Raw genomic sequence first — 26,560 nt, forward strand, 5'->3', positions numbered from 1 at the left:
CCAGAGGCTGGTACAATTACAACATTTAAAAGGCACCTGGATGGGTATATGAATAGAAAGGGTTTAGAGGAATATGGGTCCCATGTTGGCAAATGGAACTAGATTAACTCAGGATATCTGGTTGGCATGGGTGAGTTGCACCGAAGGGTTTGTTTCTCTGCTGTACATCTCTATGACTCTATAACTGGATGGTTATATGGGTGAATTGCAAAGCTTGTGGGATGGATAAGCTTTGATTCATTTCTCAGAGTCATCCCCGACAAATCTCCCTCCCTAATGTATATCTTCCTTTAAATTCCACCCTGCGCGACAAACAAAAGCTAATCAGCACATCGAGGAAAGATTATTTGGCAAATGCATGGGAGTTTAATTGTTGGATCTGTGCTGAAACGCTTTTAACCTTTATTTTAAATTCTTCCCATGCTGTGATTTAGCCTTGCAATAGTCTGCCTTCCCTGCCTGGGCACAGCAAGTGTCTTATGAGTGTGTAAGATATTCCTGACTTGGCCTAATATTTAAACAAAATCTGATGATGTTTTCTGTTCAAATTACAGCATGGGCGCTGGGGTTACAGTCTCTCGTGTAATCCTTTAATAGATATCAAAATTGCTGGAATTTCGAAAATTATATCCAAATTATATTACCTCCCTTAAGTAACCTGCAAGAAATTAATAAGTAAGGCACCTATCTCCGCTGGGTACTTTATGGAATTGATAGTTGTAGCATTCAATGAATCTTGGCAGGTGATGCAAATCACATCACCTCTGATTTGTTCAGAGTGTTTTATGTCTAACATCAGTGAATTACAGGTACATGCAGCAACTTTACTGGGGCAAAAAGCATCAATAACTCTTCATGGAGCAATTGTTATATAAATTCAAGACAGTGATCAAATGGTTCGCCAAGGAAGTTGGTTCTAATGAATTTTGTAAAGGAGGAGAGAAAGAGATAGACAGAAAGGTATAAAGAGGCAATTCCAGAGGTTTGGTTACAGGTAGCAAAGATACAAACACAGTGAAAGAGTCTGGAAGGACAGGGACAGCAGATACATGGGAACACTGCAAGTTCCCCTCCAAGCCCCTCACCATCCTGACTTGGAAATATATCGCCGTTCTTCACTGTCGCTGGGTCAAAATCCTGAACTGCTGTCATGGGTCAACCTACAGCACATGGACTGCAGCGGTTCAAGAAGGCAGTTCACCCCCCCCCCCCCCTCCTCAAGAGGCAAATAGGGATGGGCAATAAATACTGGACAAATGGAAACAGTCATGAAAATTGGGGCTGCTGAAAAACTAGCCTTTGAAGACGGCAGAAACCTCAAGAGGGACTGGAAAATATTGGTTAGAAAGATCGCACAGGGAGGGGTTTGCAGACAAGGATGAGAATTTTAAAATTGAGGCAGTGCCGGCCCAAGAGTCAGTGTAGGCCAAGGAGCTCACCGGTGGTTAGTGAACAGGTTTGATGTGTCAGATATTAAACCTAAGCTTGGCTATATTGGAAGATAGGAGAAAGTGAGGACTGCAGATACTGGAGATCAGAGTCGAGATTGTGGTGCTGGAAAAGCACAGCAGGTCAGGCAGCATCCACGGAGCAGGAGAATCGACGTTTCGGGCATGAGCCCTTCTTCAGGAATATATTGGAAGATAGCCTTCAAGGACCGTTGGGATGTGTGTAACGTGTGGACAAGAATTGTTGGCCAACGTTCCTCCCTCAGGCAATGACAGCACATTGTAATTGTTGTTGTAACACTGACATGAAAGACTAACCTGGTCATTCCTCAGCTTGTCATCTGTAGGTCATTACTAATGCAGGAACATTTGCTCACAAAATACTCAATGACTGCACTTTGAAAGTAATTAACTGGCTGTGAACAATTTTATCCTGCAAACACGAAAGGCAGCATACAAATGCAGAGAACTTTTTCAAGGCTCTTGAACCTCTTCATTCATTTCTGATGAAGGGCTTATGCCTGAAATGTCAATTCTCCTGCTCCTCAGATGTTGCCTGACCTGCTGTGCTTTTCCAGCATCACACTTTGGGCTCTGATCTCCAGTATCTGCAGTCCTCACTTTCTCCTGCCATACAAATGCAAGCAGGGCATGTGTGAGGATGAAGTATTTATTTGATTTAAGACAGGGATATATTCAAACAGGTTTATATGAAACTGCAAGTCTTTTGCCTGAGGAAGGAGTGGGGGCTGCGAAAGCTAGTGCTTCCAAATAAACCTGTTGGACTATAATCTGGTGTTGTGTGATTTTTGACTTTGCCCACCCCAGTCCAACACTGGCACCTCCACATCATTTGGGGCGGCACGGTGGCTTAGTGGTTAGCACTGCTGCCTCACAGCACCAGGTTCGATTCCAGCCTCGGGCGACTGTCTGTGTGGAGTTTGCACGTTCTGCATGGGTTTGCTCCCACTGTCCAAAGATGTGCAGATCAGGTGAATTGGCCATGCTAAAATTGCCCATAGTGTTCCGTACATTAGTCAGATGGAAATGGGTCAGGGTGGGTTACTTTTCGGAGGGTCGGTGTGGACTGGTTGGGCCGAAGGGCCTGTTTCCACACCGTAGCGACAGGAGAGCTGATTAAGACGTGGCCGATTTTTGAGATAAAACCTGAGTAATGAACTGCTTATGGCAATGTAATAAACTGCTTCTGCTTTCAGCTTGCAAACACTCCATCCTGCCTTGGTACCACAAAGAAAATGGGTCAAGGTCTGGCGTGGGCTTGGGATATGAGAGAGACAATATATAATCATGACTTTTGCTACCAACTATTCAACTGACTCTCTAGAGAATTGGTTTCTTGCTAATAATGGAAATTTTGCTCAAACAGTCTCCACAGTCATGAGAATGATGATTTATTTACATTTTCTTTCAGCAATAATTTGTGTTACAAAAATAATTTGGCCACAACATACACATTTGTCTTATTGACATTTTTGCTAACAGTGCTGGGTTTGGTGATGCTTCTGTTGAGACAAAGGTGGACAATGAAATCCATAAGCTTTTAGAGTACCACAATAATACTGAGGTTGTGTTATTCAGACCCAGCCTCACCAGTGAATCCATCCCTCTCTGGGTTAGCAATTTTGATAGGCTAAGCTATGCTGCTTACAGCCTTAGTGACATATTTGCTCTTGAGAGGGGTATTTTTGAAATTCACTTATGAGATGTGGTCATCGCTGGCTGGCCACCATCTATTGCCCATCCTTAATGGCCCAGAGCGCATCTAAGAGTCAAACATATTGCGGTGGGACTGGAGTCACCTGTCAGCCAGACATGTGACTTCCTAAAGGACATAGGATAGGATAAATAGACACAAGGTCTCTTCCCTGGTGTCCAGAACTCGAGGGCATAGGTTTAGGGTGAGAGGGGTAAGATATAAAAGGGACCTAAGCCGCAACTATTTCACGCAGAGGGTGGTGCGTGTATGGAATGAGCTGCCAGAGGAAGTGGTGGAGGCTGGTACAATTACAACATTTAAAAGGCGCCTGGATTGGTATATGAATAGGAAGAGTTTAAAGGCATATAGGCCAAGTGCTGGTAAATGGGACTAGATTACTTTAGGATATCTGATCGGCGTGGATGAGTTGGACCGAAGGGTCCATGCTGTACATCTCTACGACTCCATGACATTAGTGAACTGGGTGGATAATCAGGCAATAGTTTCATGGTCACTATTACAGCCCCATTTCCAAACTATCATTATAAATTCCAAATTCTACCATCTGAATCCAGGTTCCCAGAACATTACCTGGATCTCTGGATTCGGGTCTCTGATGAAGGCTCTTGCCCGAAACATCAACTCTCCTCCTCCTCTAATGTTGCTTGACATGCTGTGCTTTTCCCAGCTCCACACTTTATTATCTCTGATTAATTGCCCAGCGATAATGCCATTAGGCTATTGACAGACTATTAATTGCCCCTTGCGAAGGTGGGGGTGCATTGTGTTCTTGAACGGCTGCAATCCACGTGCTGTAGGTTGATCCACAATGCCCTTAGGAAGGGGATTCTAGCATTTTGACCCAGTGGCACTGAAGGGACAGCGATATATTTCCAAGTCAGGATGGTGAGGGGCTTGGAGGGGAACTTGCAGGGTGTGGTGTTCCCATGTATCTGCTATCCTTGTCCTTCTAGATGGAAGTGGTCATGGGTTTGGAAGGTGCTGTCTGAGAGTCTTTGGTGAACTTCTATAGTGCATTTTGAAGATGGTATGCACTGCTGCGACTGCTGGGCATTAGTGGTGGAGGGAGTGGATGTTTGTGGATGTGATGCCAATCAACGGGGCTGCTTTGTCCTGGATGGTGTCAAGTTTCTTGAGTGTTGTTGGAACTGCCCCCATCCAGGCAAGTGGGAGTATTCCATCACAGTCCTGACTCGTGCCTTGTAGGTGATGGACAGGCTAACCATAAATCAATGCCAACACCAAGCTCACCCTATTACAACATTGATAACCATCACCATATTTCTGACTCAGGTCAGGAGCTGGTGAAATCCCCACTTATGCCTTTCATACCTCCAGACTCAGGTGTTGCAAAACACTACGAGCGGTCTTCCCATCTACCACCCTCAACCAACATTTAGCTCTCCAGGAACCTTGACACCTGCACCTTAAAACACTTCAAACCCCGGCCACCACACCTATATTTTGGTCCCAGCTGAGCACATTTTGACTTTGTTGTTCTCACCCTGGCTTTCTAATCCCTAACTCTGCAATCTCTCCAACACCTAAACTCTCTGGGATATTGATACTTCTCAAATCTGGCCTCTCGAGCATCCTTGACCTTAATTTTTAAAAATGAGTGTTCATGGGATGTGGGTGCCGCTGGCTGGGCCATCATTTGTTGCCCTTGAGAAGGTGATGGTAAACAGTCACTTTGAACCATTGCAGTCCATTTGCTGAACCGTTGGTGGCAATGCTCTTCTCTACTTGGGTTCTTAGATCTGAAAATTCTCCACAAAGTCTCTCTGCTTTACTGCAGATTTATTGCAGCGATGGTGTGAAGCTCCCCCTGATTTTATAAAAGAGGCAACATCACCCACTTAAAATATGGTGCATATTTTATGCCAAAAACAATGATCTTGAAATTTTGCCAACAGTTCGGGGTGATTCTGCTAGTCCAAAGATGTACAGCTAAGGTATATTGGCCATGTTAAGTTGCTCATAGTGTCCAGGGATGTGCAGGCGAGGTGGGTGAGCCATGGGAAATGCAGAGTGATAGCAATAGGGTAGAGGTCTTGGTCTGGGTTGGATGCTCTTTGGAAGATTCATGTGAACTCGGGCTTCATGCCGTCGGTGATAACAGAGGATTCTGTGATTCACCTCCACGGGAGACTGGGAGAATCCCTACATTAGTTACGGAAAGTCTACATTTAATATTTTTCTTTCTATCCCTTACAAACGAACAGCTTTGTTGATAAAAACGGTTCTGTCCTGCTACTATGCCCATGAAATATGTCATTTAAGTCTCTGCAGGGAAATCACCAAAGTTTTCATCTCAATGGGAATGAGTTCGAATCCCGCTTTCTCCAAAGATGCATTGCGTTGCGTTCGAACAAGGAGATGAAAATCAAATTTAGCGTGGAAGTAATCCATTCAGCCCATCGACTTCACACTAACCCTCTGAAGAGCACTACATCCAGATGCACCGTCCCACCCTACACCTGCAACACTCATGCACACTACCAGATACTACGGGCAATTTAGTATGGCCAATCCACCTGGCCTGCACATCTTTGGACTGTAGGGGAACGTGCAAACTCCACACAGTTACCCGAGGGTGGAATCAAACCCTGGTCTCTGCTGGTGTGAGGCAGCAGTGCTAACCACTGAGCCACCTTAGCCTTCTGTTTTCAATTTCACGCGCTCAGCTCTAATTCCACTGGAGACTACTCCAAAACTTGGTGCAGGATTGTAGTCCATGCTTGGGCAGAAAGGACTTGAATGAGTGAAGGACAGCAAGGTAAAATAGAATGTTCTCTTGTGTTTCAGAATGTGAGCAAAGTTGATAAGAACTTCAGATAGGCAGGGCCTTCTGACATTTAAGTGAACACTTAGGAATTTGAAGGAATTAATTTAGATTAAAATACCAAATCTGCAATTAAAGAAACATGTCAAAACACCAAAAGAAAGATAAATTGCTTCTTGAAATAAAACACAGTCTTGGAACTATGACCTCAGACACATCTTAATTATTTTAAACAAAAGTATACATGAAGAAGTGAAATTGGTGTGAATTGAAATTAAAAGGTAACTGATGATATAAATATCACGAAATATCATTGTAAAGGTCAGCATTTCAAATAGAGAATGAGCACTGAAGTGGAAAAAGATATACAGGATCTGTATAAATAGAAGTGTAGGTGAAGGAAAGATGAAAAAGATGATTTATGCAATAATTCAATTGAAAAGTTAAACCCAGCTGGGCAGGGCAGGGTGGTAATTGAAGGGAGACTGAAGGGTATTGGGGAAACTGTGGGACTATTGTAGAGAATCTCACTCGAACAGAGTGGTGCTGGAAAAACACAGCAGGTCAGGCAGCATCCGAGGAGCAGGAAAATCGACGTATTGGGCCTAAGCCCTTCATCAGGAATGAGGCTTGTGGGCAAAGGGGGCTGAGGGATAAATGGGAGGGAGGTGAGGGCGGGGGAAGGTAGTTGGGAATGTGATAGGTAGATGAAGGTGAGGAAGAAGGTGATAGGTCGGCGAGGAGGGTGGAGCGGACAAGTGGGAAGGAAGATGGACAGGTGGGACAGTTCAAGAGGGCAGTGCCGAGTTGGAAAGTTGGGGCTGGGATAAGGCGGGGGGAAGGGAAATGGGGAATCTGGTGAAAGCCACATTGATTCGGTGTGGTTGGAGGGTCCCAAAGCAGAAGATGAAGCATTCTTTCTCCAGGCATCGTGTGGTTAGGGTTAGACAATGGACGAGGCCCAGGACCTGCATGTCCTTGGCGGAGTGGGACAGGGATTTAAAGTGTTTAGCCACAGGGTGGGGGGGGGGGTTGGTTGGTACAGGTGTCCCAGAGATGTTCTCTGAAACTATCTGCAAGTTTGCATCCTGTCTTCTCTGATGCAGAGGAGACCACATCAGGTGCAATAGATGCAGTAGATGACATGTGTGAAAGTAGAGGTAAATTTCTGTCAGATGTGGAAGGATCCTTTGGGGCCTTGGACAGAGGTGAGGAGGGAGGTGTGGGCGCAAGGTTTGCACTTCCTGCAGTGGCAGGGGAAGGTGCCAGGAGGAGAGGGTGGGTTGGTGGGGAGCTGGATCTGACAAGGGAGTTGTGAATGGAATGGACTCTCCGAAATGCAGATAGGTGTGGGGAGGGAAATATATCCTTGGTGGTGGGGTCAATTTGTAAGTGGCAGAAATGGCGGAGGATGACGCGATGTTGCCAGAGGTTGGTGGGTTGGAAGGTAAGGAGTGGGTTCTGTCCTTGTTGCAGTTGGAAGGGTGGGCTTCAAGGGCGAGGGTGCGGGATGTGGAGGCGATGCACTGGAGGGACTGGAACGCCCCCTCTCCCATTAATCTCTCAGTCCCCCGGCCCACAAGCCTCATTCCTGATGAAGGGTTTATGCCCGAAATGTCGACTCTCCTGCTGCTCGGATGCTGCCTGATCTGCTCTGCTTTTCCAGAACCACACTCTCGACTCTGACCTCCAGCATCTGTAGTCCTCACTTTCTCCTACAGAATCTCACTCTAAGTCTGAGAAGTCAAGAACAGCAGATGTCAGCTCATTAAGAAGCTACAGAACACAGAACAAAGAACAGTACACCACAGGAACCTGCCCTTTAGCCACAATGTTGTGCTGAACATGACGTCAAATTAAACCAATCCCTTCGGCCTGCCCTTGGTCCATATCCGTCAATTCCTTGTCTATCCATGTGCTTAACTAAAAGCCTCTTTAATGTCCCTGTCGTATCTGTCCCCACCACCACTCCTGGCATTAACTGTATACTTTTTCTTAACATTTGATCTCCCAAAGTGTAGCACCTCACAGTTACCCAGATTAAACTCCATCTCTGCCCATATCTGCAACTGATATAGAACATAGAACATAGAATGTTACAGTGCAGTACAGGCCCTTCGGTCCTCGATGTTGCGCTGACCAGTGAAACCAATCTGAAGCCTAGCTGACCTACACTATTCCATTTTCGTCCATATGTTTATCCAATGACCATTTAAATGCCCTTAAAATTGGCCATTCTATTACTGTTGCATGCAGTGCATTCCCACACCCCTACTATTCTCTGAGTAAAGAAACTACCTCTGACAACTATCCTATATCTATCACCCCTCAATTTAAAGCTAGGTCTCATCATGCTAGCCATCACCATCCGGCGAAAAAGGGTCTCACTGTCCACCCTATCTAACCCTCTGATTATCTTATGTCTCAATTAGGTCACCTCTCAACCTTCTTCTCTCCAATGAAAACAGCCTCAAGTCCCTCAGCCTTTCCTCGTAAGACCTTCCCTCCTTACCAGGCAACATCCTGGTAAATCTCCTCTGAACCCTTTCCAATGCTTCCACATCCTTCCGCAATACTCTAAGTGCAGCTGCACCAGAGGTTTGTACAGCTGGAGCATCACGTAATGGTTTCAAAACTCAATCCTTCTACCCATAAAAGCTAACACACTGTCCACCTTCTTAACAACCCTATCAACCTGGGTGGCAACTTTCAGGGATCTATGTATGTGATCTTAATATCTTAATATTTGAGTCCAATGAATCGCGCCATTAACCTCTGAGTCAGTTTTTAAAAATTCATTCACAGGATGTGGCTGTTGCTGGCTAAACCAACATTGATCACCCATCCCTAATTACCCAGTAGGCAGTTAAGAGTCAGCCATATTGCTATGGGTTGGAGGCTCATGTAGGCAGATCAGACAAGGATATTAATTTCCTTTCGAAAGAGCATTAGCCAGATGAGTTTTACCTGACAATCGACAACTGTTTTATGGTCGTGATGGGACTCTTCATTCCAGATATTTTAATGAATTCAAATTCCATCATCTGCCATAGTAGAATATGGACCAAGGCCCTCAGAACATTACCTAGTTCTCTGGATTGATAGTCTTGTGATTATAGCTCAAGCCCATTTCCTTGCAAGTTGCATTCCCAAGGCTTGAGCATAAAATGCAGGCTGACATTCCCAGTGGAATACTGACTGGGGACGGGCCGCATTGCCTGAGGTGCTACTCGTAGGATGATGTGTTACCCAGGTGGTTACAAATAACACACAGCATACTCTGAAAAGCAGGAGTGTTATCCCCAGAACCCTGATCAATATTTATTCCTCAACGAGCATCACTATAAATAAGGTAGTGTTACCATTATCAGAGAATTGCTTGTAGGAAATTGACTAACACAAATTAATCAACTATACTGGGTCATCACAGTGGCTGAGTGGTTCATATTGCTGCCTCATACTGTCAGAGACCTTGGTTCAGTTCCTGCCTCAGGTGACTGTCTGTGTGGAGTTTGCATATTCTCCCCGTGTCTGCGTGGGGTTACACCTGGTGCTTCAGTTTTTTCCCACAGTCTGAAGAAGTGCAGGATAGCTGGATTGGATGTGGGAGATGCAGGATGACATGGAATAGGGTAAGGGGATGGTGGCCTGAGTGGGCTACTCTTTGGACAGTCAATGTGGACTTGATGGCCCAAATGGTTTGTTTCCACACTGTAGGAATTCCATAAATGCACTGCCACACTTCATATATTACAACAGAAGCTATACTGAAGGAAAGTATTTGCTTGATGGCTTTTTTTAACAGTAAGTGATTCCTGATAAACCTGACTAAAACTTTTAAAGAGATGACTGAAGTAGTGGATAGGTGAATGCCTGTGGATGTTTGTTATCTAGACCTCTAATAAATATTTGGACTCATAAAGGCTGAAGCTTTTGGAATTGAAAAGTAATTATTGTCCTGATTTGGAAAATGGCTGAGCAGCTGGAGATAATGGACAGTTACACTTTCTGTACATGAGACTGGTGATGCCTCTCTGACCATTTTGATGGGGTGTCAGCTGTTGGCTGTACCTGTGAATGATTTAAGTAAAGAATGAGACAAACAGGTGCCCAGGTTAGTCAATGGAACAGAGATGGGAGGCGATGTATACAATGGGACTGGAAGCATCCTGTTACAAAGCAACTAAGTGATTCGGAAAATAGAGTTAAAGAGGTCGAACAGCTAAGGAAAAGGCCCTTCAATTTAATTTTAATGCAGGCAATTATGAAGTCAGCTGCTTTGGACCTAAAATGGATGTTAACTGAGTCCTTTCTATATGGTACAACGCTTGAAACTGTGCAGGTCTAGAGATTGGTGACCAGATACATTGATTATGAAAATGTCATGGAAAGATTGTTCAAGGCAGAGATGGTTGGGTTTTAATCAGTAAAGGAAAATCACGGGTTATGTAAAAACAAAGGAAATCGGAGTTGAGCATTAGTAGATCAGCCATGAATGGTGGAGCAGTCATGATGGGCTGAATGGCCTACTTTTGCTCCTTTATCTTATGGGAACACAGGGGTAGTAGTAGGCTATGCACTCCCTCAAACCTGTTCTACTATTCAATGAGATCATGACTGATTTGTATCTTAACTCTAAAAACCTGCCTTTGGTCCCTATCCCTTAATACCTTTGCTTAAGAAAAAATATCTATGGTATGGAAGGTGCTAGCTATGAAGAGAGGTTGAGTAGGTTAGGTTTGTTTTCATTAGAAAAAAGGAGATTGAGGGCGGACCTGACTGAAGTTTAAAAATCATGAAGGGTATAGACAGGGTGGATAGAGACAAGTTTTTTCCCAGGGTGAAAGATTCAATAACCAGAGGTTATGCTTTCAAGGTGAGAGGTGCAAAGTTTAAGGGGGATACACGAGGCAAGTATTTCACACCGAGGGTAGTGGGCGTTTGGAACGCATTGCCAGCAGAGGTGGTAGAGGCAGGCACGGTAGATTCATTTAAGATGCGTCTGGACAGATCCATGAGTAGGTGGGGAGCTGAGGGATACAGATGCTTAGGAATTGACTGACAGGTTTAGACAGTACATTTGGATTGGCTCAGGCTTGGAGGACTGAAGGGCCTGTTCCTGGGCTGTAAATTTTCTTTGTTCTTCTTTGTTCTATCTCAGATTTAAAATTATCAACTGATCTTGCGTCCACTGCTGTTTGTGGGAGAGAGTTCCGAACATCTATCATTTTCTTTTGTGGAAGTGCTTCCTATCCTGAATGATATAGCCCTAGTTCTCAGACCTTGCTCCCTACTTGTAGAAAGAACCCTGACCAGTGGAAAATAGGTTATCTTTATCTACCTTGTCTATTCCTGTAAATATCTTAAGGACTTTGATCAGATCATCCCTAAACCTTCTAAATTCTTGGAGAAAACTGACCCAATTTGTGAAATGGTCTAATGGAGTTGAGTACAAATCTTGGAAGTTATGCTGAATTTATAAATTCAGGCTGCAACTTGGGGTTATCTGAGGTGGATGAGAAAGGTCCTACAAATATATGGAAAGTACTGAAAAATCAACTGCATTTTAGAGCCAATTTTAGGCTTCGTCATTTAAGATTGATGTCCTACAGGCAAAAGCTGCACAGATTAGTTGACCAATTTGTGCTTAAGAAGGGAAACAAATGAAACTTCACAGAGGCTGAACTGTCAGAGAAGATGAGGCATATGTTAAATAGAGGTGACGGCTGAGTGATGTTATCATCAGATTATTAAATACGATAATATTGGAAGAGAGAGACCCAAGGAATGTTCTGCCAAGATTTTCCAGCAATTTCTGTTTTTGTTGCCCTCCATATCTGGCATAAGCCGAGTGAACCTTCTCTGGATTGCCTCCAATGCCATTCCTGACCTTCGCAGCTGTAGTTTAATTAATGTCTTGCATAGTTTTAGCGAAATCTCCCTACTTTTATGCTCCATTTTCACTGAAATAAAGGCCAATTTCATTTGCTTTTCCATTTACCCACTGAACCCGAATGATAGCTTTTTGTGACTTACACATGAGGGATCCCAAATCACTCTATTCTGCAGCTTTCTGCAGTCTTTCTCTGTTTAAATAATATGCAGCTCCTCTGTTCTTCCTGCCATTGCATTTTATTCCATCTGGGAGAAAGTGAGGATTGCAGATGCTGGAGATCAGAGTCGAATAGTGTGGTGCTCAAAAAGCACAGCCGGTCAGGCAGCATCCGAGGAGTAGGAGAGTTGACGTTTCAGGCATAAGCACTTTACCTCACTCCTGATGTACTGTTTATGCCCAAATGTCAAATCTCTTGCTCCTCGGATGCTGCCTAACCGGCTGTGCTTTTCCAGCACCATACTCTTCAATTATATTTCATCTGCCAAGCTGCTGATTATTTGCTTCACCTGTCTACATCCTTCTGCAGACTCGTTATGTTATCCTCACCACTAACTTAATCTTGCGTCAGCTACAAACTTCTGTTACAATGTGGACGTCAAAGCCCTCTGCTAAATAAAACCAAACACCCAGAAAAACTTGCTTCACCTGCTAATCTGCTAAAAGTGTGCTTGAGTGACAGAGAACTCCTAATTTTCACTACTTAAAGAAAAGCAAATTTATTTTCCTAACTCTAACAGCGAACACTAAACAAAACTAATAACAAATCGAACACTTTCCGTAACTAATCACTATCCCTCAACTAAACACAATTCTATTAATATCCTGTTCCAATAACACAATTATTAAACATTACATCAAGTCCATACAGTCTCTTATACTTCTGGTCTTTCAATTCTGCTGTCTTCTACCTGGGCCATCTTTGTTCTTTTTGCTTGTCAGTGTTTTTACAGGAACAGGTACCTTTTAATAGATAGTGCTTTACGAAATTTCTTTGAGAGCAAGGTGTTTATTCCTTTGGAGAGCAGTTGCTCTCCAGCTCTATGACAGTTGCTCTGACCAATTTTCCAAATGGTCACATTTTTTATACCCCCAATATCGTTCCCTCTCATTGGTCTGATGTTGCCGATACAGTAAATTCATTGGCTTTCAGTATCCTGGGCATAATTTAAATTAATTGGATAAATTTGAACTGCTGTCAAAGCAGCAACCAAAACTCAGGTATCCATTTAACTGCTAATTGCTACACGTATGTATTTTGGAACAGCCTATCACTTAGCTGCTCTGTTCTGGCAGCTGCGACTGGACTTTAAATTTACTTTAAAGTTCAGAAAATGCATATCTTAAAATGAACATACAATCTTTCAACTTCATAACATTTTGCTTTAGTTTATTCATTGTCCTCATCTAAGTCAGATGTATATATATTTTATAGTGTATACATTGAGTTGGATGATCAGCGATGATCATATTGAGTTGTGTAGCATGCTCGAAGGGCAGAATGGCCTACTCCTGTTCCTACTTTCCTAAGTTTCGATGGAAATCATTACAAAACTGAGTTGGTCCACTGGACGCATGTCACTCTGGTGTGTCACGGAGTGGGCATTATTGAACCGCGACTATTGTTACACGTTATTCTTTTTTTTAACCCCCTTGATCTGAGACTCCTACATCAGCCTTGACCGAAGATTGGTTCATTCTCCCAAAACGTGCTGTGCTTCACATTATGGGCACATAGTGAACACATCAATTCACATCATGAAGAAAAAGGAGGCACCATTTTAGTCGGAAAATGATAGAGTGAATCAATGAACAAATAAGGTTTAAATTATGGAGGAAATGTCCCCCTAGTGCAATGTCAATGTGAAGAATTAAAAGGTAGCTACAAATTAAAACTTTAACAAGCCTATGAATTAAACAATTACAGTGTTCCTATTTTAAAATTAATATACTACAGCAATTGTCCAGCTAATATTAAATCCTTAATGTGTTTTTATAATTTTAGTTGCAATAATAGTTCTTTAGTAACATTCTAAATATCTAAAATGTGATTGCGTATTACTGACAAAGTGACAATTAGATAGGAATAATTAAGAAGTGATTTACTATCTCAAAGTTAGCGTTTGTGAGCATTAGCCCAGTAAATTGTCTATTACCTTTTATAAATGTAAGTTCTGAAAACAATTATACTTACTTTGATAAGTCATTTACATATTGATTTAATATTCACATTCTGTGAACAAAATGAGTAATTATTTTGTTAACATCTTGCAACTTCAGTTTTATAATGGCTAACAAGCCACTTTCATCAACAGTTTTTCAAATTCAGCCTAAATGAAAGGAAAGGGATACATGCAGGAACTCTTGAATGTAGGTGTAAGCAAGGCATCGGGTTTTTAACCCATGTCTACTGATGATGTGGAGGTGCCGGTATTGGACTAGGGTGGACAAAGTCAGAAGTCACACACAACACCGGATTATAGTCCAATAGGTTTGTTTGGAAATCGCAAGCTGTCGGAGCGCTGCTGCACTATAACCTGGTGTCGTCTGACTTCTGATCATGTTTATTGAGTGCATGTTTAGGAGACCCTCCAAACACCTACTCAAAGAGCAGCTGGGAGGGACAGAGGGTTGAGGAGGTTGAAGTCCTGAGTTTTATCCAAAGACCTAATGCCATCCTACTGTGAGCTGTGGGGGGAGCAGAGTCCTTGTGTATATTTAAGGCTGAGGTAGATAGATTTTTGATCAGTTGGAGAATCAAGGGTTGGGGAAAATGGACATGAGGAATTTTAGATGAACCATGATCTTATTGAATAGTAGAGGGGCCGAATGACCTCATCCAGCTCCTACGTCTTTCTCGCTGACCTCACAGAAATGGTGCATGGATTTTTAAGAAATATCTGATATATAGGTACTTCTGGTATAACACGATGGTTACATTCCTGTGTGACCTCACACTATAGGAAATCGCGCTGTAGAGGATCACTATAGAAAATCACGCTATAGAAGATCACTATAAAAAATCGAGCTATAGAAGATGACTATAGAAAATCACGGTCTAGAAGATCACTATAGGAAATCGCGCCATAGAAGATCACTATGGGAAATCGCGCTGTAGAAGATGACTATGGGAAATCGAGCTATAGAAGATGACTATAGAAAATCACGGTCTAGAAGATCACTATAGGAAATCGCGCTGTAGAAGATCACTATGGGAAATCGAGCTATAGAAGATGACTATAGAAAATCACGGTCTAGAAGATCACTATGGGAAATCGCGCTGTAGAAGATCACTATAGGAAATCGCGCTGTAGAAGATCACTATGGGAAATCGCGCTGTAGAAGATCACTATGGGAAATCGCGCTGTAGAAGATGACTATGGGAAATCGCGCTGTAGAAGATCACTATGGGAAATCGCGCTGTAGAAGATCACTATGGGAAATCGCGCTGTAGAAGATGACTATAGGAAATCGCGCTGTAGAAGATCACTATGGGAAATCGCGCTGTAGAAGATCACTATGGGAAATCGCGCTGTAGAAGATGACTATGGGAAATCGCGCTGTAGAAGATCACTATGGGAAATCGCGCTGTAGAAGATCACTATAGGAAATCGCGCTGTAGAAGATCACTATGGGAAATCGCGCTGTAGAAGATCACTATGGGAAATCGCGCTGTAGAAGATCACTATGGGAAATCGCGCTGTAGAAGATGACTATGGGAAATCGCGCTGTAGAAGATCACTATGGGAAATCGCGCTGTAGAAGATCACGATAGAGAATTGCTATCCCTGTACAGCAAGAAGATTGTGCTATCCGAACAGTGTCCACTATTTGTCAATGACATTGTGGCCAATTTGCGTTGATGAAACAGGCATTAAACCGGAAATATCTGTATTCTTTCATGGAGTGTGAGCACTGCTGTCAAGGTTAGTTTTTGCTGCCCAAGCCCTAGGTATCTTGAAAAGGAGGTGATGTACTGACTTCTTAAAATCCTGTATTCCTTGGGCCACTCACTGCTGTTAGGGGTGGAATTCCAGGATTTTGACCCAACGACACTGAAAGAGTAGCGATGTACATCCACAACATGTGGCTTAGAAGCCAACTTGTCCCCGTGCTGCATGGAAGAAAAGGAGGTGACTATTCATGGGGTGCCCTTTGCTGAGGAGAAAGGGAGGACTGCAGATGCTGCAGATCAGAGTCGAAAAGTGTGTTGAAGAGCTTATGCCCGAAACGTTGATTCTCCTGCTCCTCGGATGCTGCCTGACCTGCCCTTTGCTGAGGCCAGGCTCAGTGAAACCATTGATGTTAGTGTGCTCACACCTAAACCTCCTTTACGCATTCCAGCTCCATGTCATCCACAACCTCTTTCACTTCTTGATTTCCTGTAAGAATGGCCTAGTTTTTTTTTTAATTCACTCATGGGATGAGGCATCGCTGGCTGGGTCAGCATTCATTGCCCATCCCTAATTGCCCAGAGTTAACCACATTGCTGTGGGTCTAGAGCCACTTGTAGACCAGACCAGGTTAGAATGACAGATTTCCTTCCCTAATGGACAGTAGTGAACCAAACGGGTTTTTCCGACAACTGAATGCCTCAGCATTCGTCTCTTTAATTCCAGATTTTTTCCTTAACTGAATTCAAATTCCACCACCTGCCGTAGTGGGATTCAAAGCTGGGTCCCCAGAACATTACCTGGGTCTCTGGATTAACAGTCTAGCATTGACACCACTAGACCATCGCCTCCCCTGTAGAGTACTGCTGTAGGAGAGCTGTCACCATCTGAACTTCCCTCTTTGAAAGACCATCTGTGCCTGACTGAGGAATTGGGCATTGGGAGGTTGGGGTGGAAGGAGCTCATTGAGAACTAGCCGTCCTTAATCCTCACCCCTGGAGACCCTGCAAACATCCCCACCCCTCCCCACCTTGTGCACCACAACCTGCTCTCCTGGGTCTGGATCCTCCCACAATCCCGAGCTGTCAGCAATAACAATGGGAGAGCTGCTGGCCTTCATTTGGCTGGTGCCAGGTAGACCATCAGCACCGGTATCCTCGATCCCAGTCCCAGGGGAAACTTCCCACCCCCCCCCCCTCTCAAACATCGTGATTTTGTGGCTTTCCCTAAAAAAGTTAAGACATGATTCTTGCCCCTTCTCCAAGTGGCAGGTGAGACTATTCCATACAGCCCAGTGTACTTGCCCTACACAATTCCGGCCACTGTTCGCCCTATAATCATGCGGACCCGCATTAACATGGCATCCAGTGTGATTCCTCCAGAAATGTACTCAATGTTGACACCACTTCCTTCAGAATTACATCTGTGGTGACAAAACAACGGACCAGAATATGCACAGGTTGAACGAACCAATCTTTATGGATCTGTTATTGTGCAATTTCCTTAGAGTTATCTGGAGTCAATATTTAACAGGTCAGTCACCTCCTGGTGTGGTTTGATTGGGAGATTCACTTTGCTACAGTACTGCTAAAGCTGAGAGGTTCCTTAGCGACGGCAGCATCAGTGATGTCATCGTGGCTTTGTTGGGCCCAGAGCTCGCAGTTGAACCCAACATGGGATGAGCGAGTAGTGAGAGAGGTCCCTTGGTATCTACAATGATGTCAACGTGATCAGGCAGCTGAGATCCCCCTGAGTGCGGGCTAAGTGGAGGCGATTGAAGCCCTACTCTGGCTAGGCATTCAATAAAGCCTGTCACACTTTTAACTGTATTTCTTTATTCTCCTAGTTTAAGGATGAAGGTTTGCTCACTGAGCTGGAAGGTTCATTTTCAGACGTTTCATCACCATATGAGGTAACATCTTCAGTGAGCCTCTGGATGAAGCTTTGTCCGGAAGCTCATTGAAGACGTTACCTAGTAGGGTGACGAAAAGTCTGAAAATGAAACTTCCAGCTCAGCGAGCAAACTTGCACCCAGAACCTCAACCTGAGCTACAAATCTTCTCAAAACTCTTCTAGTTTATAATAAGAAGGACGTTAATGTTAACTCTTACTTTATTTCCATTTTTCACTTATCCTATGGTAATACTTAACTTTTAACTTTGATTCTGTCTTTTGCTCCATTGTACCTAAGTTCTTGTACCTAGGTATGTTTGTACCTAATATAGTGCCATGTGTACACTTTATGCACTTATACACCTTTCACTGCATTCCTGTACTTCTGTGCTTGAGTACATATAACAATAAAATCTAAATCTAAATCCAGTTTGTCCTTCAGTGAGAGAAGGCTGGTACAGTGGTAATGTTACTGGTTAATAATGCAGGTCCTGGAAAAATAAGTAGACCAGGAAGAGTAGAGGAACGGAGCATTGGTGAAATGCAGAAAGGTTGCAGAGTACTGCACTCAGGATGTACAGGGTCAACAGGCTCCTGAAGGGTGATACCAACAATTCCAGAGCACCCTGAGTGTCCGGGCTGTGGGTAAGACAAGCAAGGGAGCTGAAAGAAAGTGACTGGGGTCAAACAGTTAACTCTGCTTTCTCTCTCTCTCCACAGATGCTGCCAGATCTGTTGAGTTTCTCCAGCAATTTCTGTTTTAGTTTCAGACTGGATGCACATTTGATGACTGGATACACAGCGTTAGAGGGCTCCTTCTGTGCTGTAGAATCTCCGTGACTCTCAGAGTGGAGAGGTGGGGGAGTTTTATAAGAGAGGGAAGCCGCAACACCAGTTCCCAAATTCCTCAGTCAAGCTAGTATCAGATGAGGCACCACAAAGCACTGTATCACATAGAGTCATAGATCCATACAGCATGGAAACAGACCCTTCGGTCCAACTCATCCTTGCCAACCAGGGTTCTCAAACTAAACTAATCTCATTTGCCTGCACATGGCCCATATCCCTCTAATCCTCCCCTCAAGGCATTGTGGGTCAACCCACAGACGGTGGACTGCAGTGGTTCGAGAAAGCAGCTCACCACCACCTTCTCAAGGGCAATGAAATGCTGACCAGCCAGCAATGCCTACATCCCACAAAATGAATTAAAAAAACTTTCCTATCCATGTACCTGCCCAAATTCCTTTTAATTGTTGTAATTGTGTCAGCATCTGCCATTCCCTCTGGAAGTTCATTCCATACACGCATCACCCTCTGCATGGAAACATTGCAATCCCTTTTAAGTCTTTCCCCTCTCAGCTTAAAACTATGCTCTCAGCTTTTGAATTCCCATACCTGAGAGAAAAGGCTTTTGCTATTCACCTTATCTAAGCCCCTCATGATTTTGTAAACCTCAATAAGGTCATCGCTCAATCTCCTACGCTCCAGGATAAAAATTGTTCCAGCCTCTCCCTATAACTCAAACCCGCCAGTCCTGGTAACATCCTTCGAAATCTTTTCTGCAGCCTTTCCAATTTAATAACATCCTTCGTAAAGTAGGGCAAGCAGAACTGTATCTGTTTGATGGAGAAAGTGAGGACTGCAGATGCTAGAGATCAGTGTCGAAGAGTGTTGTGCTAGAAAAGCACAGCCGGTCAGGCAGTATCCGAGGAGCAGGAGAGTCGACGTTTTGTGCTTTTTCAGCTCCACACACTTTGACTCTGTACCTGTATGGTCTCTGTCCTGTCCTGTGAAACTTGTGGTATGTTGCTAATGGACAGTAGTAGATATGCAGGACAGAACGAATCAGCATCCACAACTTTTCTTGTAACATAGAAATACCTTCAAAGTATCACAGTTCTTGTAAAAAAATCTCCCCACAGCCGTATGTCAGAATATTTGGAAAGTATTCAGCCATTTAAACCTCACATTGCAAAAACTTATGCATTCTAACGTGGTCACTCTTGAGTAACTTGGAATATATTTTCTCATTAACTTTAAATAGGTCGAATCATTTCTGCGAGACAGAACCTTCATGAGCCTCCACACAGAAGCTGCCACAATAATAATGATATTTCTGACAGATTGAAGATGTAATTTAAAGAATATCTTTGAAACAATTCTTCAAAAAAAGTACAGTTACGACGGGAATTATGACTAAATTGAAGCACTGTTGACAAGCTGCATAAACTCAAATTGCTTCAGCGGACTTTTTACGTTGTTGGATTATTCTGCTGGAGAATGGAACATTTTCTACATTGCTCCCAAATGTTACCATGGTATCAGTAAAATCTCAATTCCATTGCATATTAGAATTATTCATTCCATAAGTTGAAAACCACCTGGCATCTGAAATGGGAAGAACACATTACCAGCCTGGATAAGTTGAATTTTAATGCAATTTCTGTCAATTTGACTTTTTTTTTTGATCTGGATTATGACATTGCTGACTGGGCCAGCTTTTTATTGCCCGCCTCTAATTGCTGTTGAGAAGGTGGTTGTGAGCTGCCTTCTTGAACTGCTGCAGAGATTTAACACAATGATGCTGAAGGAACAGTGACATATTTCCAAGTCAGGATGGTGAATAACTTAGAGGGATCTTCCATGGGCTGGTGTTCGCATGTATCTGCTGCCCTTGATCCTTCTAGAAGGTAGAGGTCACCGGTTTAGACCCTGCTGCCATAGGAAGCGTGGTGAGTTGCTGCAGTGCATTTTTTCAGATGGTACACACAATAGACAATAGACAATAGACAGTAGGTGCAGGAGTAGGCCATTCTGCCCTTCGAGCCTGCACCACCATTCAATATGATCACGGCGGATCATCCTTAATCAGTATCCTGTTCCTGCCTTATCTCCATAACCCTTGATTCCACTATCTTTGAGAGCTCTATCCAACTCTTTCTTAAATGAATCCAGAGACTGGGCCTCCACTGCCTTCTGGGGCAGAGCATCCCACACACCCACCACTCTCTGGGTGAAGAAGTTTCTCCTCATCTCTGTCCTAATTGCTCTACCCCATATTTTTAAACTGCGTCCTCTGGTTCGGCACTCACCCATCAGTGGAAACATGTTTCCTGCCTCCAGAGTGTCCAATCCTTTAATAATCTTATATGTCTCAATCAGATCCCCTTTCAGTCTTCTAAACTCAAGGGTATACAAGCCCAGTCACTCCAGTCTTTCAGTGTAAGGTAATCCTGCCATTCCAGGAATTGACCTCGTGAACCTACGCTGCACTCCCTCAATAGCCAGAATGTCTTTCCTCAAATTTGGAGACCAGAACTGCAAACAGTCCTCCAGGTGTGGTCTCACCAGGGCCCTGTACAGCTGCAGAAGAATCTCTTTGCTTCTATACTCAATCCCTCTTGTTATGAAGGCCACCATGCAATTAGCCTTCTTCACTACCTGCTGTACCTGCATGCTTACCTTCATTGACTGGTGTACAAGAACACCCAGATCTCTTTGTACTGCCCCTTTACCTAAATTTATTCCATTTAGGTAGTAATCTGCCTTCCTGTTCTTGTCACCAAAGTGGATAACCATACATTTATCCACATTAAACTGCATCTGCCATGCATCTGACCACTCACCTAACTTGTCTAGGTTACCCTGTAATCTCCTAACAACCTCATCACATTTCACCCTGCCACCCAGCTTAGTATCATCAGCAAATTTGCTAATGTTATTACTAATACCATTTTCTTTATCATTAACATATATTGTAAAAAGCTGCGGTCCCAGTACTGATCCCTGCGGTATCCTACTGGTCACTGCCTGCCATTCCGAAATGGAGCCGTTTATCACTACTCTTTGTTTCCTGTCAGCCAACCAACTTTCAATCCAAGTTAGTACTTTGCCCCAATACCATATGCCCTAATTTTGCTCACTAACCTCCTATGTGGGACTTTATCAAAAGCTTTCTAAAAGTCCAGGTACACTACATCTACTGGATCTCCCTCATCCATCTTCAGAGTTACATCCTCAAAAAATTCCAGAAGATTAGTCAAGCATGATTTCCCCTTCATAAATCCATGCTGACTCTGACCTATCCTGTTATTACTATCCAGATGTGTCGTAATTTCATCCTTTATAATAGACTCCAGCATCTTTCCCACCACGGGGGTCAGACTAACTGGTCTATAATTTCCTGCTTTCTCTCTCCCACCTTTCTTAAAAAGTGGTACAACATTAGCAACCCTCCAATCCACAGGAACTGATCCCGAATCTATCGAACTCTGGAAAATAATCACCAACGCATCCACAATTTCTCGAGCCACCTCCTTCAGTACCCTGGGATCTAGACCATTAGGCCCCGGGGACTTATCAACCTTCAGACCTAACAGTCTCTCCAACACCAATTCCCTTCAGTTCAGGTCCTTCAGCCACTGTTACCTCAGGGAGATTGCTCGTGTCTTCCCCAGTGAACACAAATCTGAAGTACCAATTCAAATCTGCTGCTACCAATGCATTATTAGTGGAGGAGGTGAACATTGAAGGTGGTGGTTAGGGTGCCAATTGAGCGGGCTGCTTCAGCTTGGATGGTGTAGAGGTTTGCTCTGCTCTCGCTCCCGCTCTGACCATGGCTCACTTCCGGGACATGGCCTCTCTGCCCATGACTTGTCTTCTGCACCGGGCCTGTCTCGAACTCCGTTCTCCGTTCCCTCCGGGTAGGCTACTTGAAGAAGTTAAAAGTTGGGGTTGGGGTAGGGGGGGGTGAAATAAAGCTGCAGCAAGAAGAAAGAAATGAAAGAAAGAGGGAAAGGATCTGGGGAGCAGAGGAACTCCATCTGGAGCATCTTACTGTGCCGTCATCTTAACCGAAAGTGTTATGCAAATGTTACTTGCTACTCATCAGCCATGTTTGAATATTGTTCAATACCCGAGGAGTTGCAGACCCTGCTGTCAATTGTGCAAACATCAGTGAATACCTTCACTTCTGACCTTACAATTGAAGGATGGTCATTAATGAAGCTGCTGAAGACGCATAGGATGGTACCTTGAGGACCTCTTTCTAGATATCCTGGGATGATTGACTTCCACCAACTAAAACCATTTGCTTTTGAGCTAGCTATTGTGATATAATGGTGCAAATGTCTGAAGCAAAGATTGGCTCAAGCAGCACACACTGTGTTGTGTCATATGCACTTGAAGGATAAGCAGCTTAGGGACTGACAGAAGTGAATCCTTAGGATCCAGATCCTCCTCCTATTTTCTGTAACAATATCAGTGTACCCTGTAACTAGCTGCTAACCCACATCTTCTTCTCCCATACTTGTTCCATCTTGTTCAAGTTACTGAGTAGTTTTCCTCTAGTACACTAGTGTTATTGGCAAAACTAGACTTTGCCCCTCCCCCCCCAATCCAAAGTATTGTAACTTATTATATAAAAGCAAGTATAAAGGTGTTCCAGATGTGATTCAATTGGTCCACCATTAGGTTAAAATTGATTTAACTGGTCCACCGCTCGGCTCGAAGCAAAATGAACTTTATTTTTACAACATTGTTAAAATATAAACAAAAAGAAGAATTTGAATAACATTGACTTGATTGAAATACTTATTAAGATAATATACTATTTAATCACTAATCATCAACTGTTCCAACATAGGCAGCATTCCATTAATGCATTCTTTGGCAAAAATGCAATTCAGCAAAACAGCTATGATTCATAGAATCCCTACAGTGCAGAAACAGGCCCTTCAGCCCAACAAGTCCACACTGACTCTCCGAAGAGTATCCCACCTGAACTCATTCCCCTACCCTGTTACTCCACTTTTACCCCTGACTAATGTACCTAGCCTACATGTCCCTGAACACTATGGGCAATTTAACATGGCCAATCCACCCGAACCTGCACATCTTTGCATCGTGGGAAGAAACCCACGCAGACACGGGGAGAATGTGCAAACTCCACACAGACAGACATCTGAGGTTGGAATGGAACCTAGATCCCAGGTGCTGTGAGGCACCTGTACTAACCACTGAGTCACCATGGCACCCCATTCACATATGCTGTCTCTCTCCAGCCCAGAAGAAATAATCTGCCCATTTTGACTTTGAAGAGTTCAATCTCGCAGCTATCTAAAAGTTCAATCTCGCAGCGAACTCAAGCTTTTAGCTTCAGCAGCCAGCAGAAACCTTCAACCAACTGAAAGGAAAGCTAAAAACCTTCCTGGATCAGTGTGAGTCCAGACCCTGCCCTCTGATCCTTCTTTGGTATCATGTGAAAAAGCAATTGGAGGGGGCTCTAAAAAGCTGTCTGCAGCAGACATTCTGTCACTCTCTGCAACAGAAACAGCACAGAACACAACACAGCTAAAGGCACAGTCTAAGCAGACCCTGGAAATCTTGATGGTTACAAAGAATGGTAGCAGCATGGGATTCACATGGTGAGATGAAAACGTGTTTGGCCTATAAATATGACCTGGTGAGCAGCCGTGCTGATTACATCTAGCTACAAATTCAAGCGGTGAGTTTCTCTGTTTGTTGAGCACAAATCTAGGAGATGATGGCCTAATGGCTCTGGGAACACAGGCTTAAATCCTGCCCCAGCAGATGGTGAAATTCGAGTCTGTATTCCCTGAAACTATACCAATTGTTGGAAACAAAATCATCTGGTTCACTCATGCCCTTTAGGGAAGGAAATCTGCAGTCCTTACCTGGTCTGGCCTCCATGTGACACTAGACCCATAGCAATGTGGTTGACGTTTAACTGCCCTCTGAGCAATTAGGGATGGGCAATAAATGCTGAACTAGCCATTGACGCTCTCATCTCGAGAATGAATTTTTAAAAAAATCACACCAAGCTGAGTAAACTCAACATAGGCTCTGTTTAATTGAAGTGATATTTCAGCATGGCTCAACAGATAGACTCCCTGTTAATGTTCGGCAACTCTTGTTCCAGGAAAGGGCCCCAACTTTCTTACAACATGCTGCGAACTGAACTGCTGGTCACAAACGTAGGAACTAAAAAAATTAGAAGCAGGAATAGGTCACTTGGCCTGATGAGTCTCTCTGGTATTCAACAAGATCATGACTGATCTGAATATTCCACATTCCTGCCTCCCCCTGATAAACTTTCACCCCCACCCGGCCTATCAAGAATCTTGGTACTTCTGCTTTAAAAATATTCACGCACTCGGCTTCCACTGGCTTTTGAAGAGTTTTAAAGATTCTTAACCCTCTGAGAAAATAATACCCTACGTCTCTGCCTTAAATGGATGGTAAAGATAAAGTCACCATAGCTGCTCTCTCATTAGAGAGAGAAAGAGACACACACACAACCGGTGGTGGTTTAACTTGTGGGTCACTATGTCTCAGGCAAGGAGAGAGGTTGAGAAAGAGAGTCCTTCATAATAACCTCAGCCAGAGTGGGAATTGAACCCATGCTGTTGGCCTTACTCAAGAGTGCAAATTAGCCATCCAGCCAACTAAGTTAACCAATGGCTTCCTTATTTTTCCAAAGTCTCCCATGAGAGGAAACATCTTTTCCGCATCCACCCGCTCAACACCCCTCAGGGTTTCTCACGTTTTACTACCCAGTTGCTTGTCATTGCATACTCTTGTTTAAAGCGATACCAGACACCAGCCAGTGGACAATTTCTCTCTGAAACCTACTGACCCTCAAATACAGCCTTATATCAAGAATAGTCACTCTCATCTCACCTCTTGTGACCTTCCTTTTGCCCATGTTTAGATGAAAGCTGAACTAAGAAGCTTTTACAAATTTTATTAATAATGTTATTTGGGTGAATAAACTGAATCTTCTTTTAATCAAACAATGGCTTAAACTTGGCCAGTGCCTTGATGTTTGTTTCTTAGAAAGCACAAGAGGACTAATATGACGACACAGATGAAACAGGTTTTAGCTCAATAACCACAGGTTTGATTGTTGGCCATTCATCTCACTCCTGCTCACCCCTCGGAGGCGAAATGATCTGCTGAGTGTTGCCAGAAGTTTCTAGATTTTTTAGAATTGGGAATTGAGGAGTTTAGATTAGATTACTTACAGTGTGGAAACAGGCCCTTCGGCCCAACAAGTCCACACCGACCCGCCGAAGCGCAACCCACCCATACCCCTACATTTATCCCTTTAACCTAACACTACGGGCAATTTAGCATGGCCAATTCACCTGACCAGCACATTTTTGGATTGTGGGAGGAAACCGGAGCACCCGGAGGAAACCCACGCAGACACGGGGAGAACGTGCAAACTCCACACAGTCAGTCGCCTGAGTCGGGAATTGAACCCGGGTCTCTGGGACTGTGAGGCAGCAGTGCTAACCACTGTGCCACCGTGCATGGACAATGAACCACCTTGTTCCCCACTACCCTCCCCCCTCAACCACCTCACCCAAACTTTCATCTGAACATTTCATGATGTAGCATGAGCAAAATGTAGGTGATGATCTGTCGGAGAGACAGAAGCTAAATCAGACATAGGCATCCGGTAACTATATATTATGATGGAATGTGCAATTACTGGCATTAGAATGGAAGAATTTTAAGGTGTGAAGTAATTCAATTCTCGAGAGCTACATCACTGCAATTAGTTAACCCATTCTGGAGCTGCAGTGATAAGTATAGTATTTAACTGAATCATACTTCACAGAAAGATTTGGTGCCAAAAAACCTGCCTGATTTTCAATTTGTTGTGGTTTCCAATTAACATTCAAATCTGTGCAAAAATGCCAAATCCTCTATTGTCAGCATATGTTAACTATTGGAACTAGTTCCCCACCAAGCCATGCACCATCCTGACTTGGAATCAAGTCACCATTCCTTCTTTGTCATTGGGTCAAAGTTCCCTCCTGAACTCCACTGTGAAGGCATGAACTTGGAGCAGGAGCAGGCCATTCAGCCCTTCAAGCCTTC

Source organism: Chiloscyllium plagiosum, unplaced genomic scaffold (genome assembly GCF_037043375.1).
Source record: "Chiloscyllium plagiosum isolate Xiang-an unplaced genomic scaffold, Cpla_swu_hap1 HiC_scaffold_9, whole genome shotgun sequence".
Lineage (NCBI taxonomy): Eukaryota > Metazoa > Chordata > Chondrichthyes > Orectolobiformes > Hemiscylliidae > Chiloscyllium > Chiloscyllium plagiosum.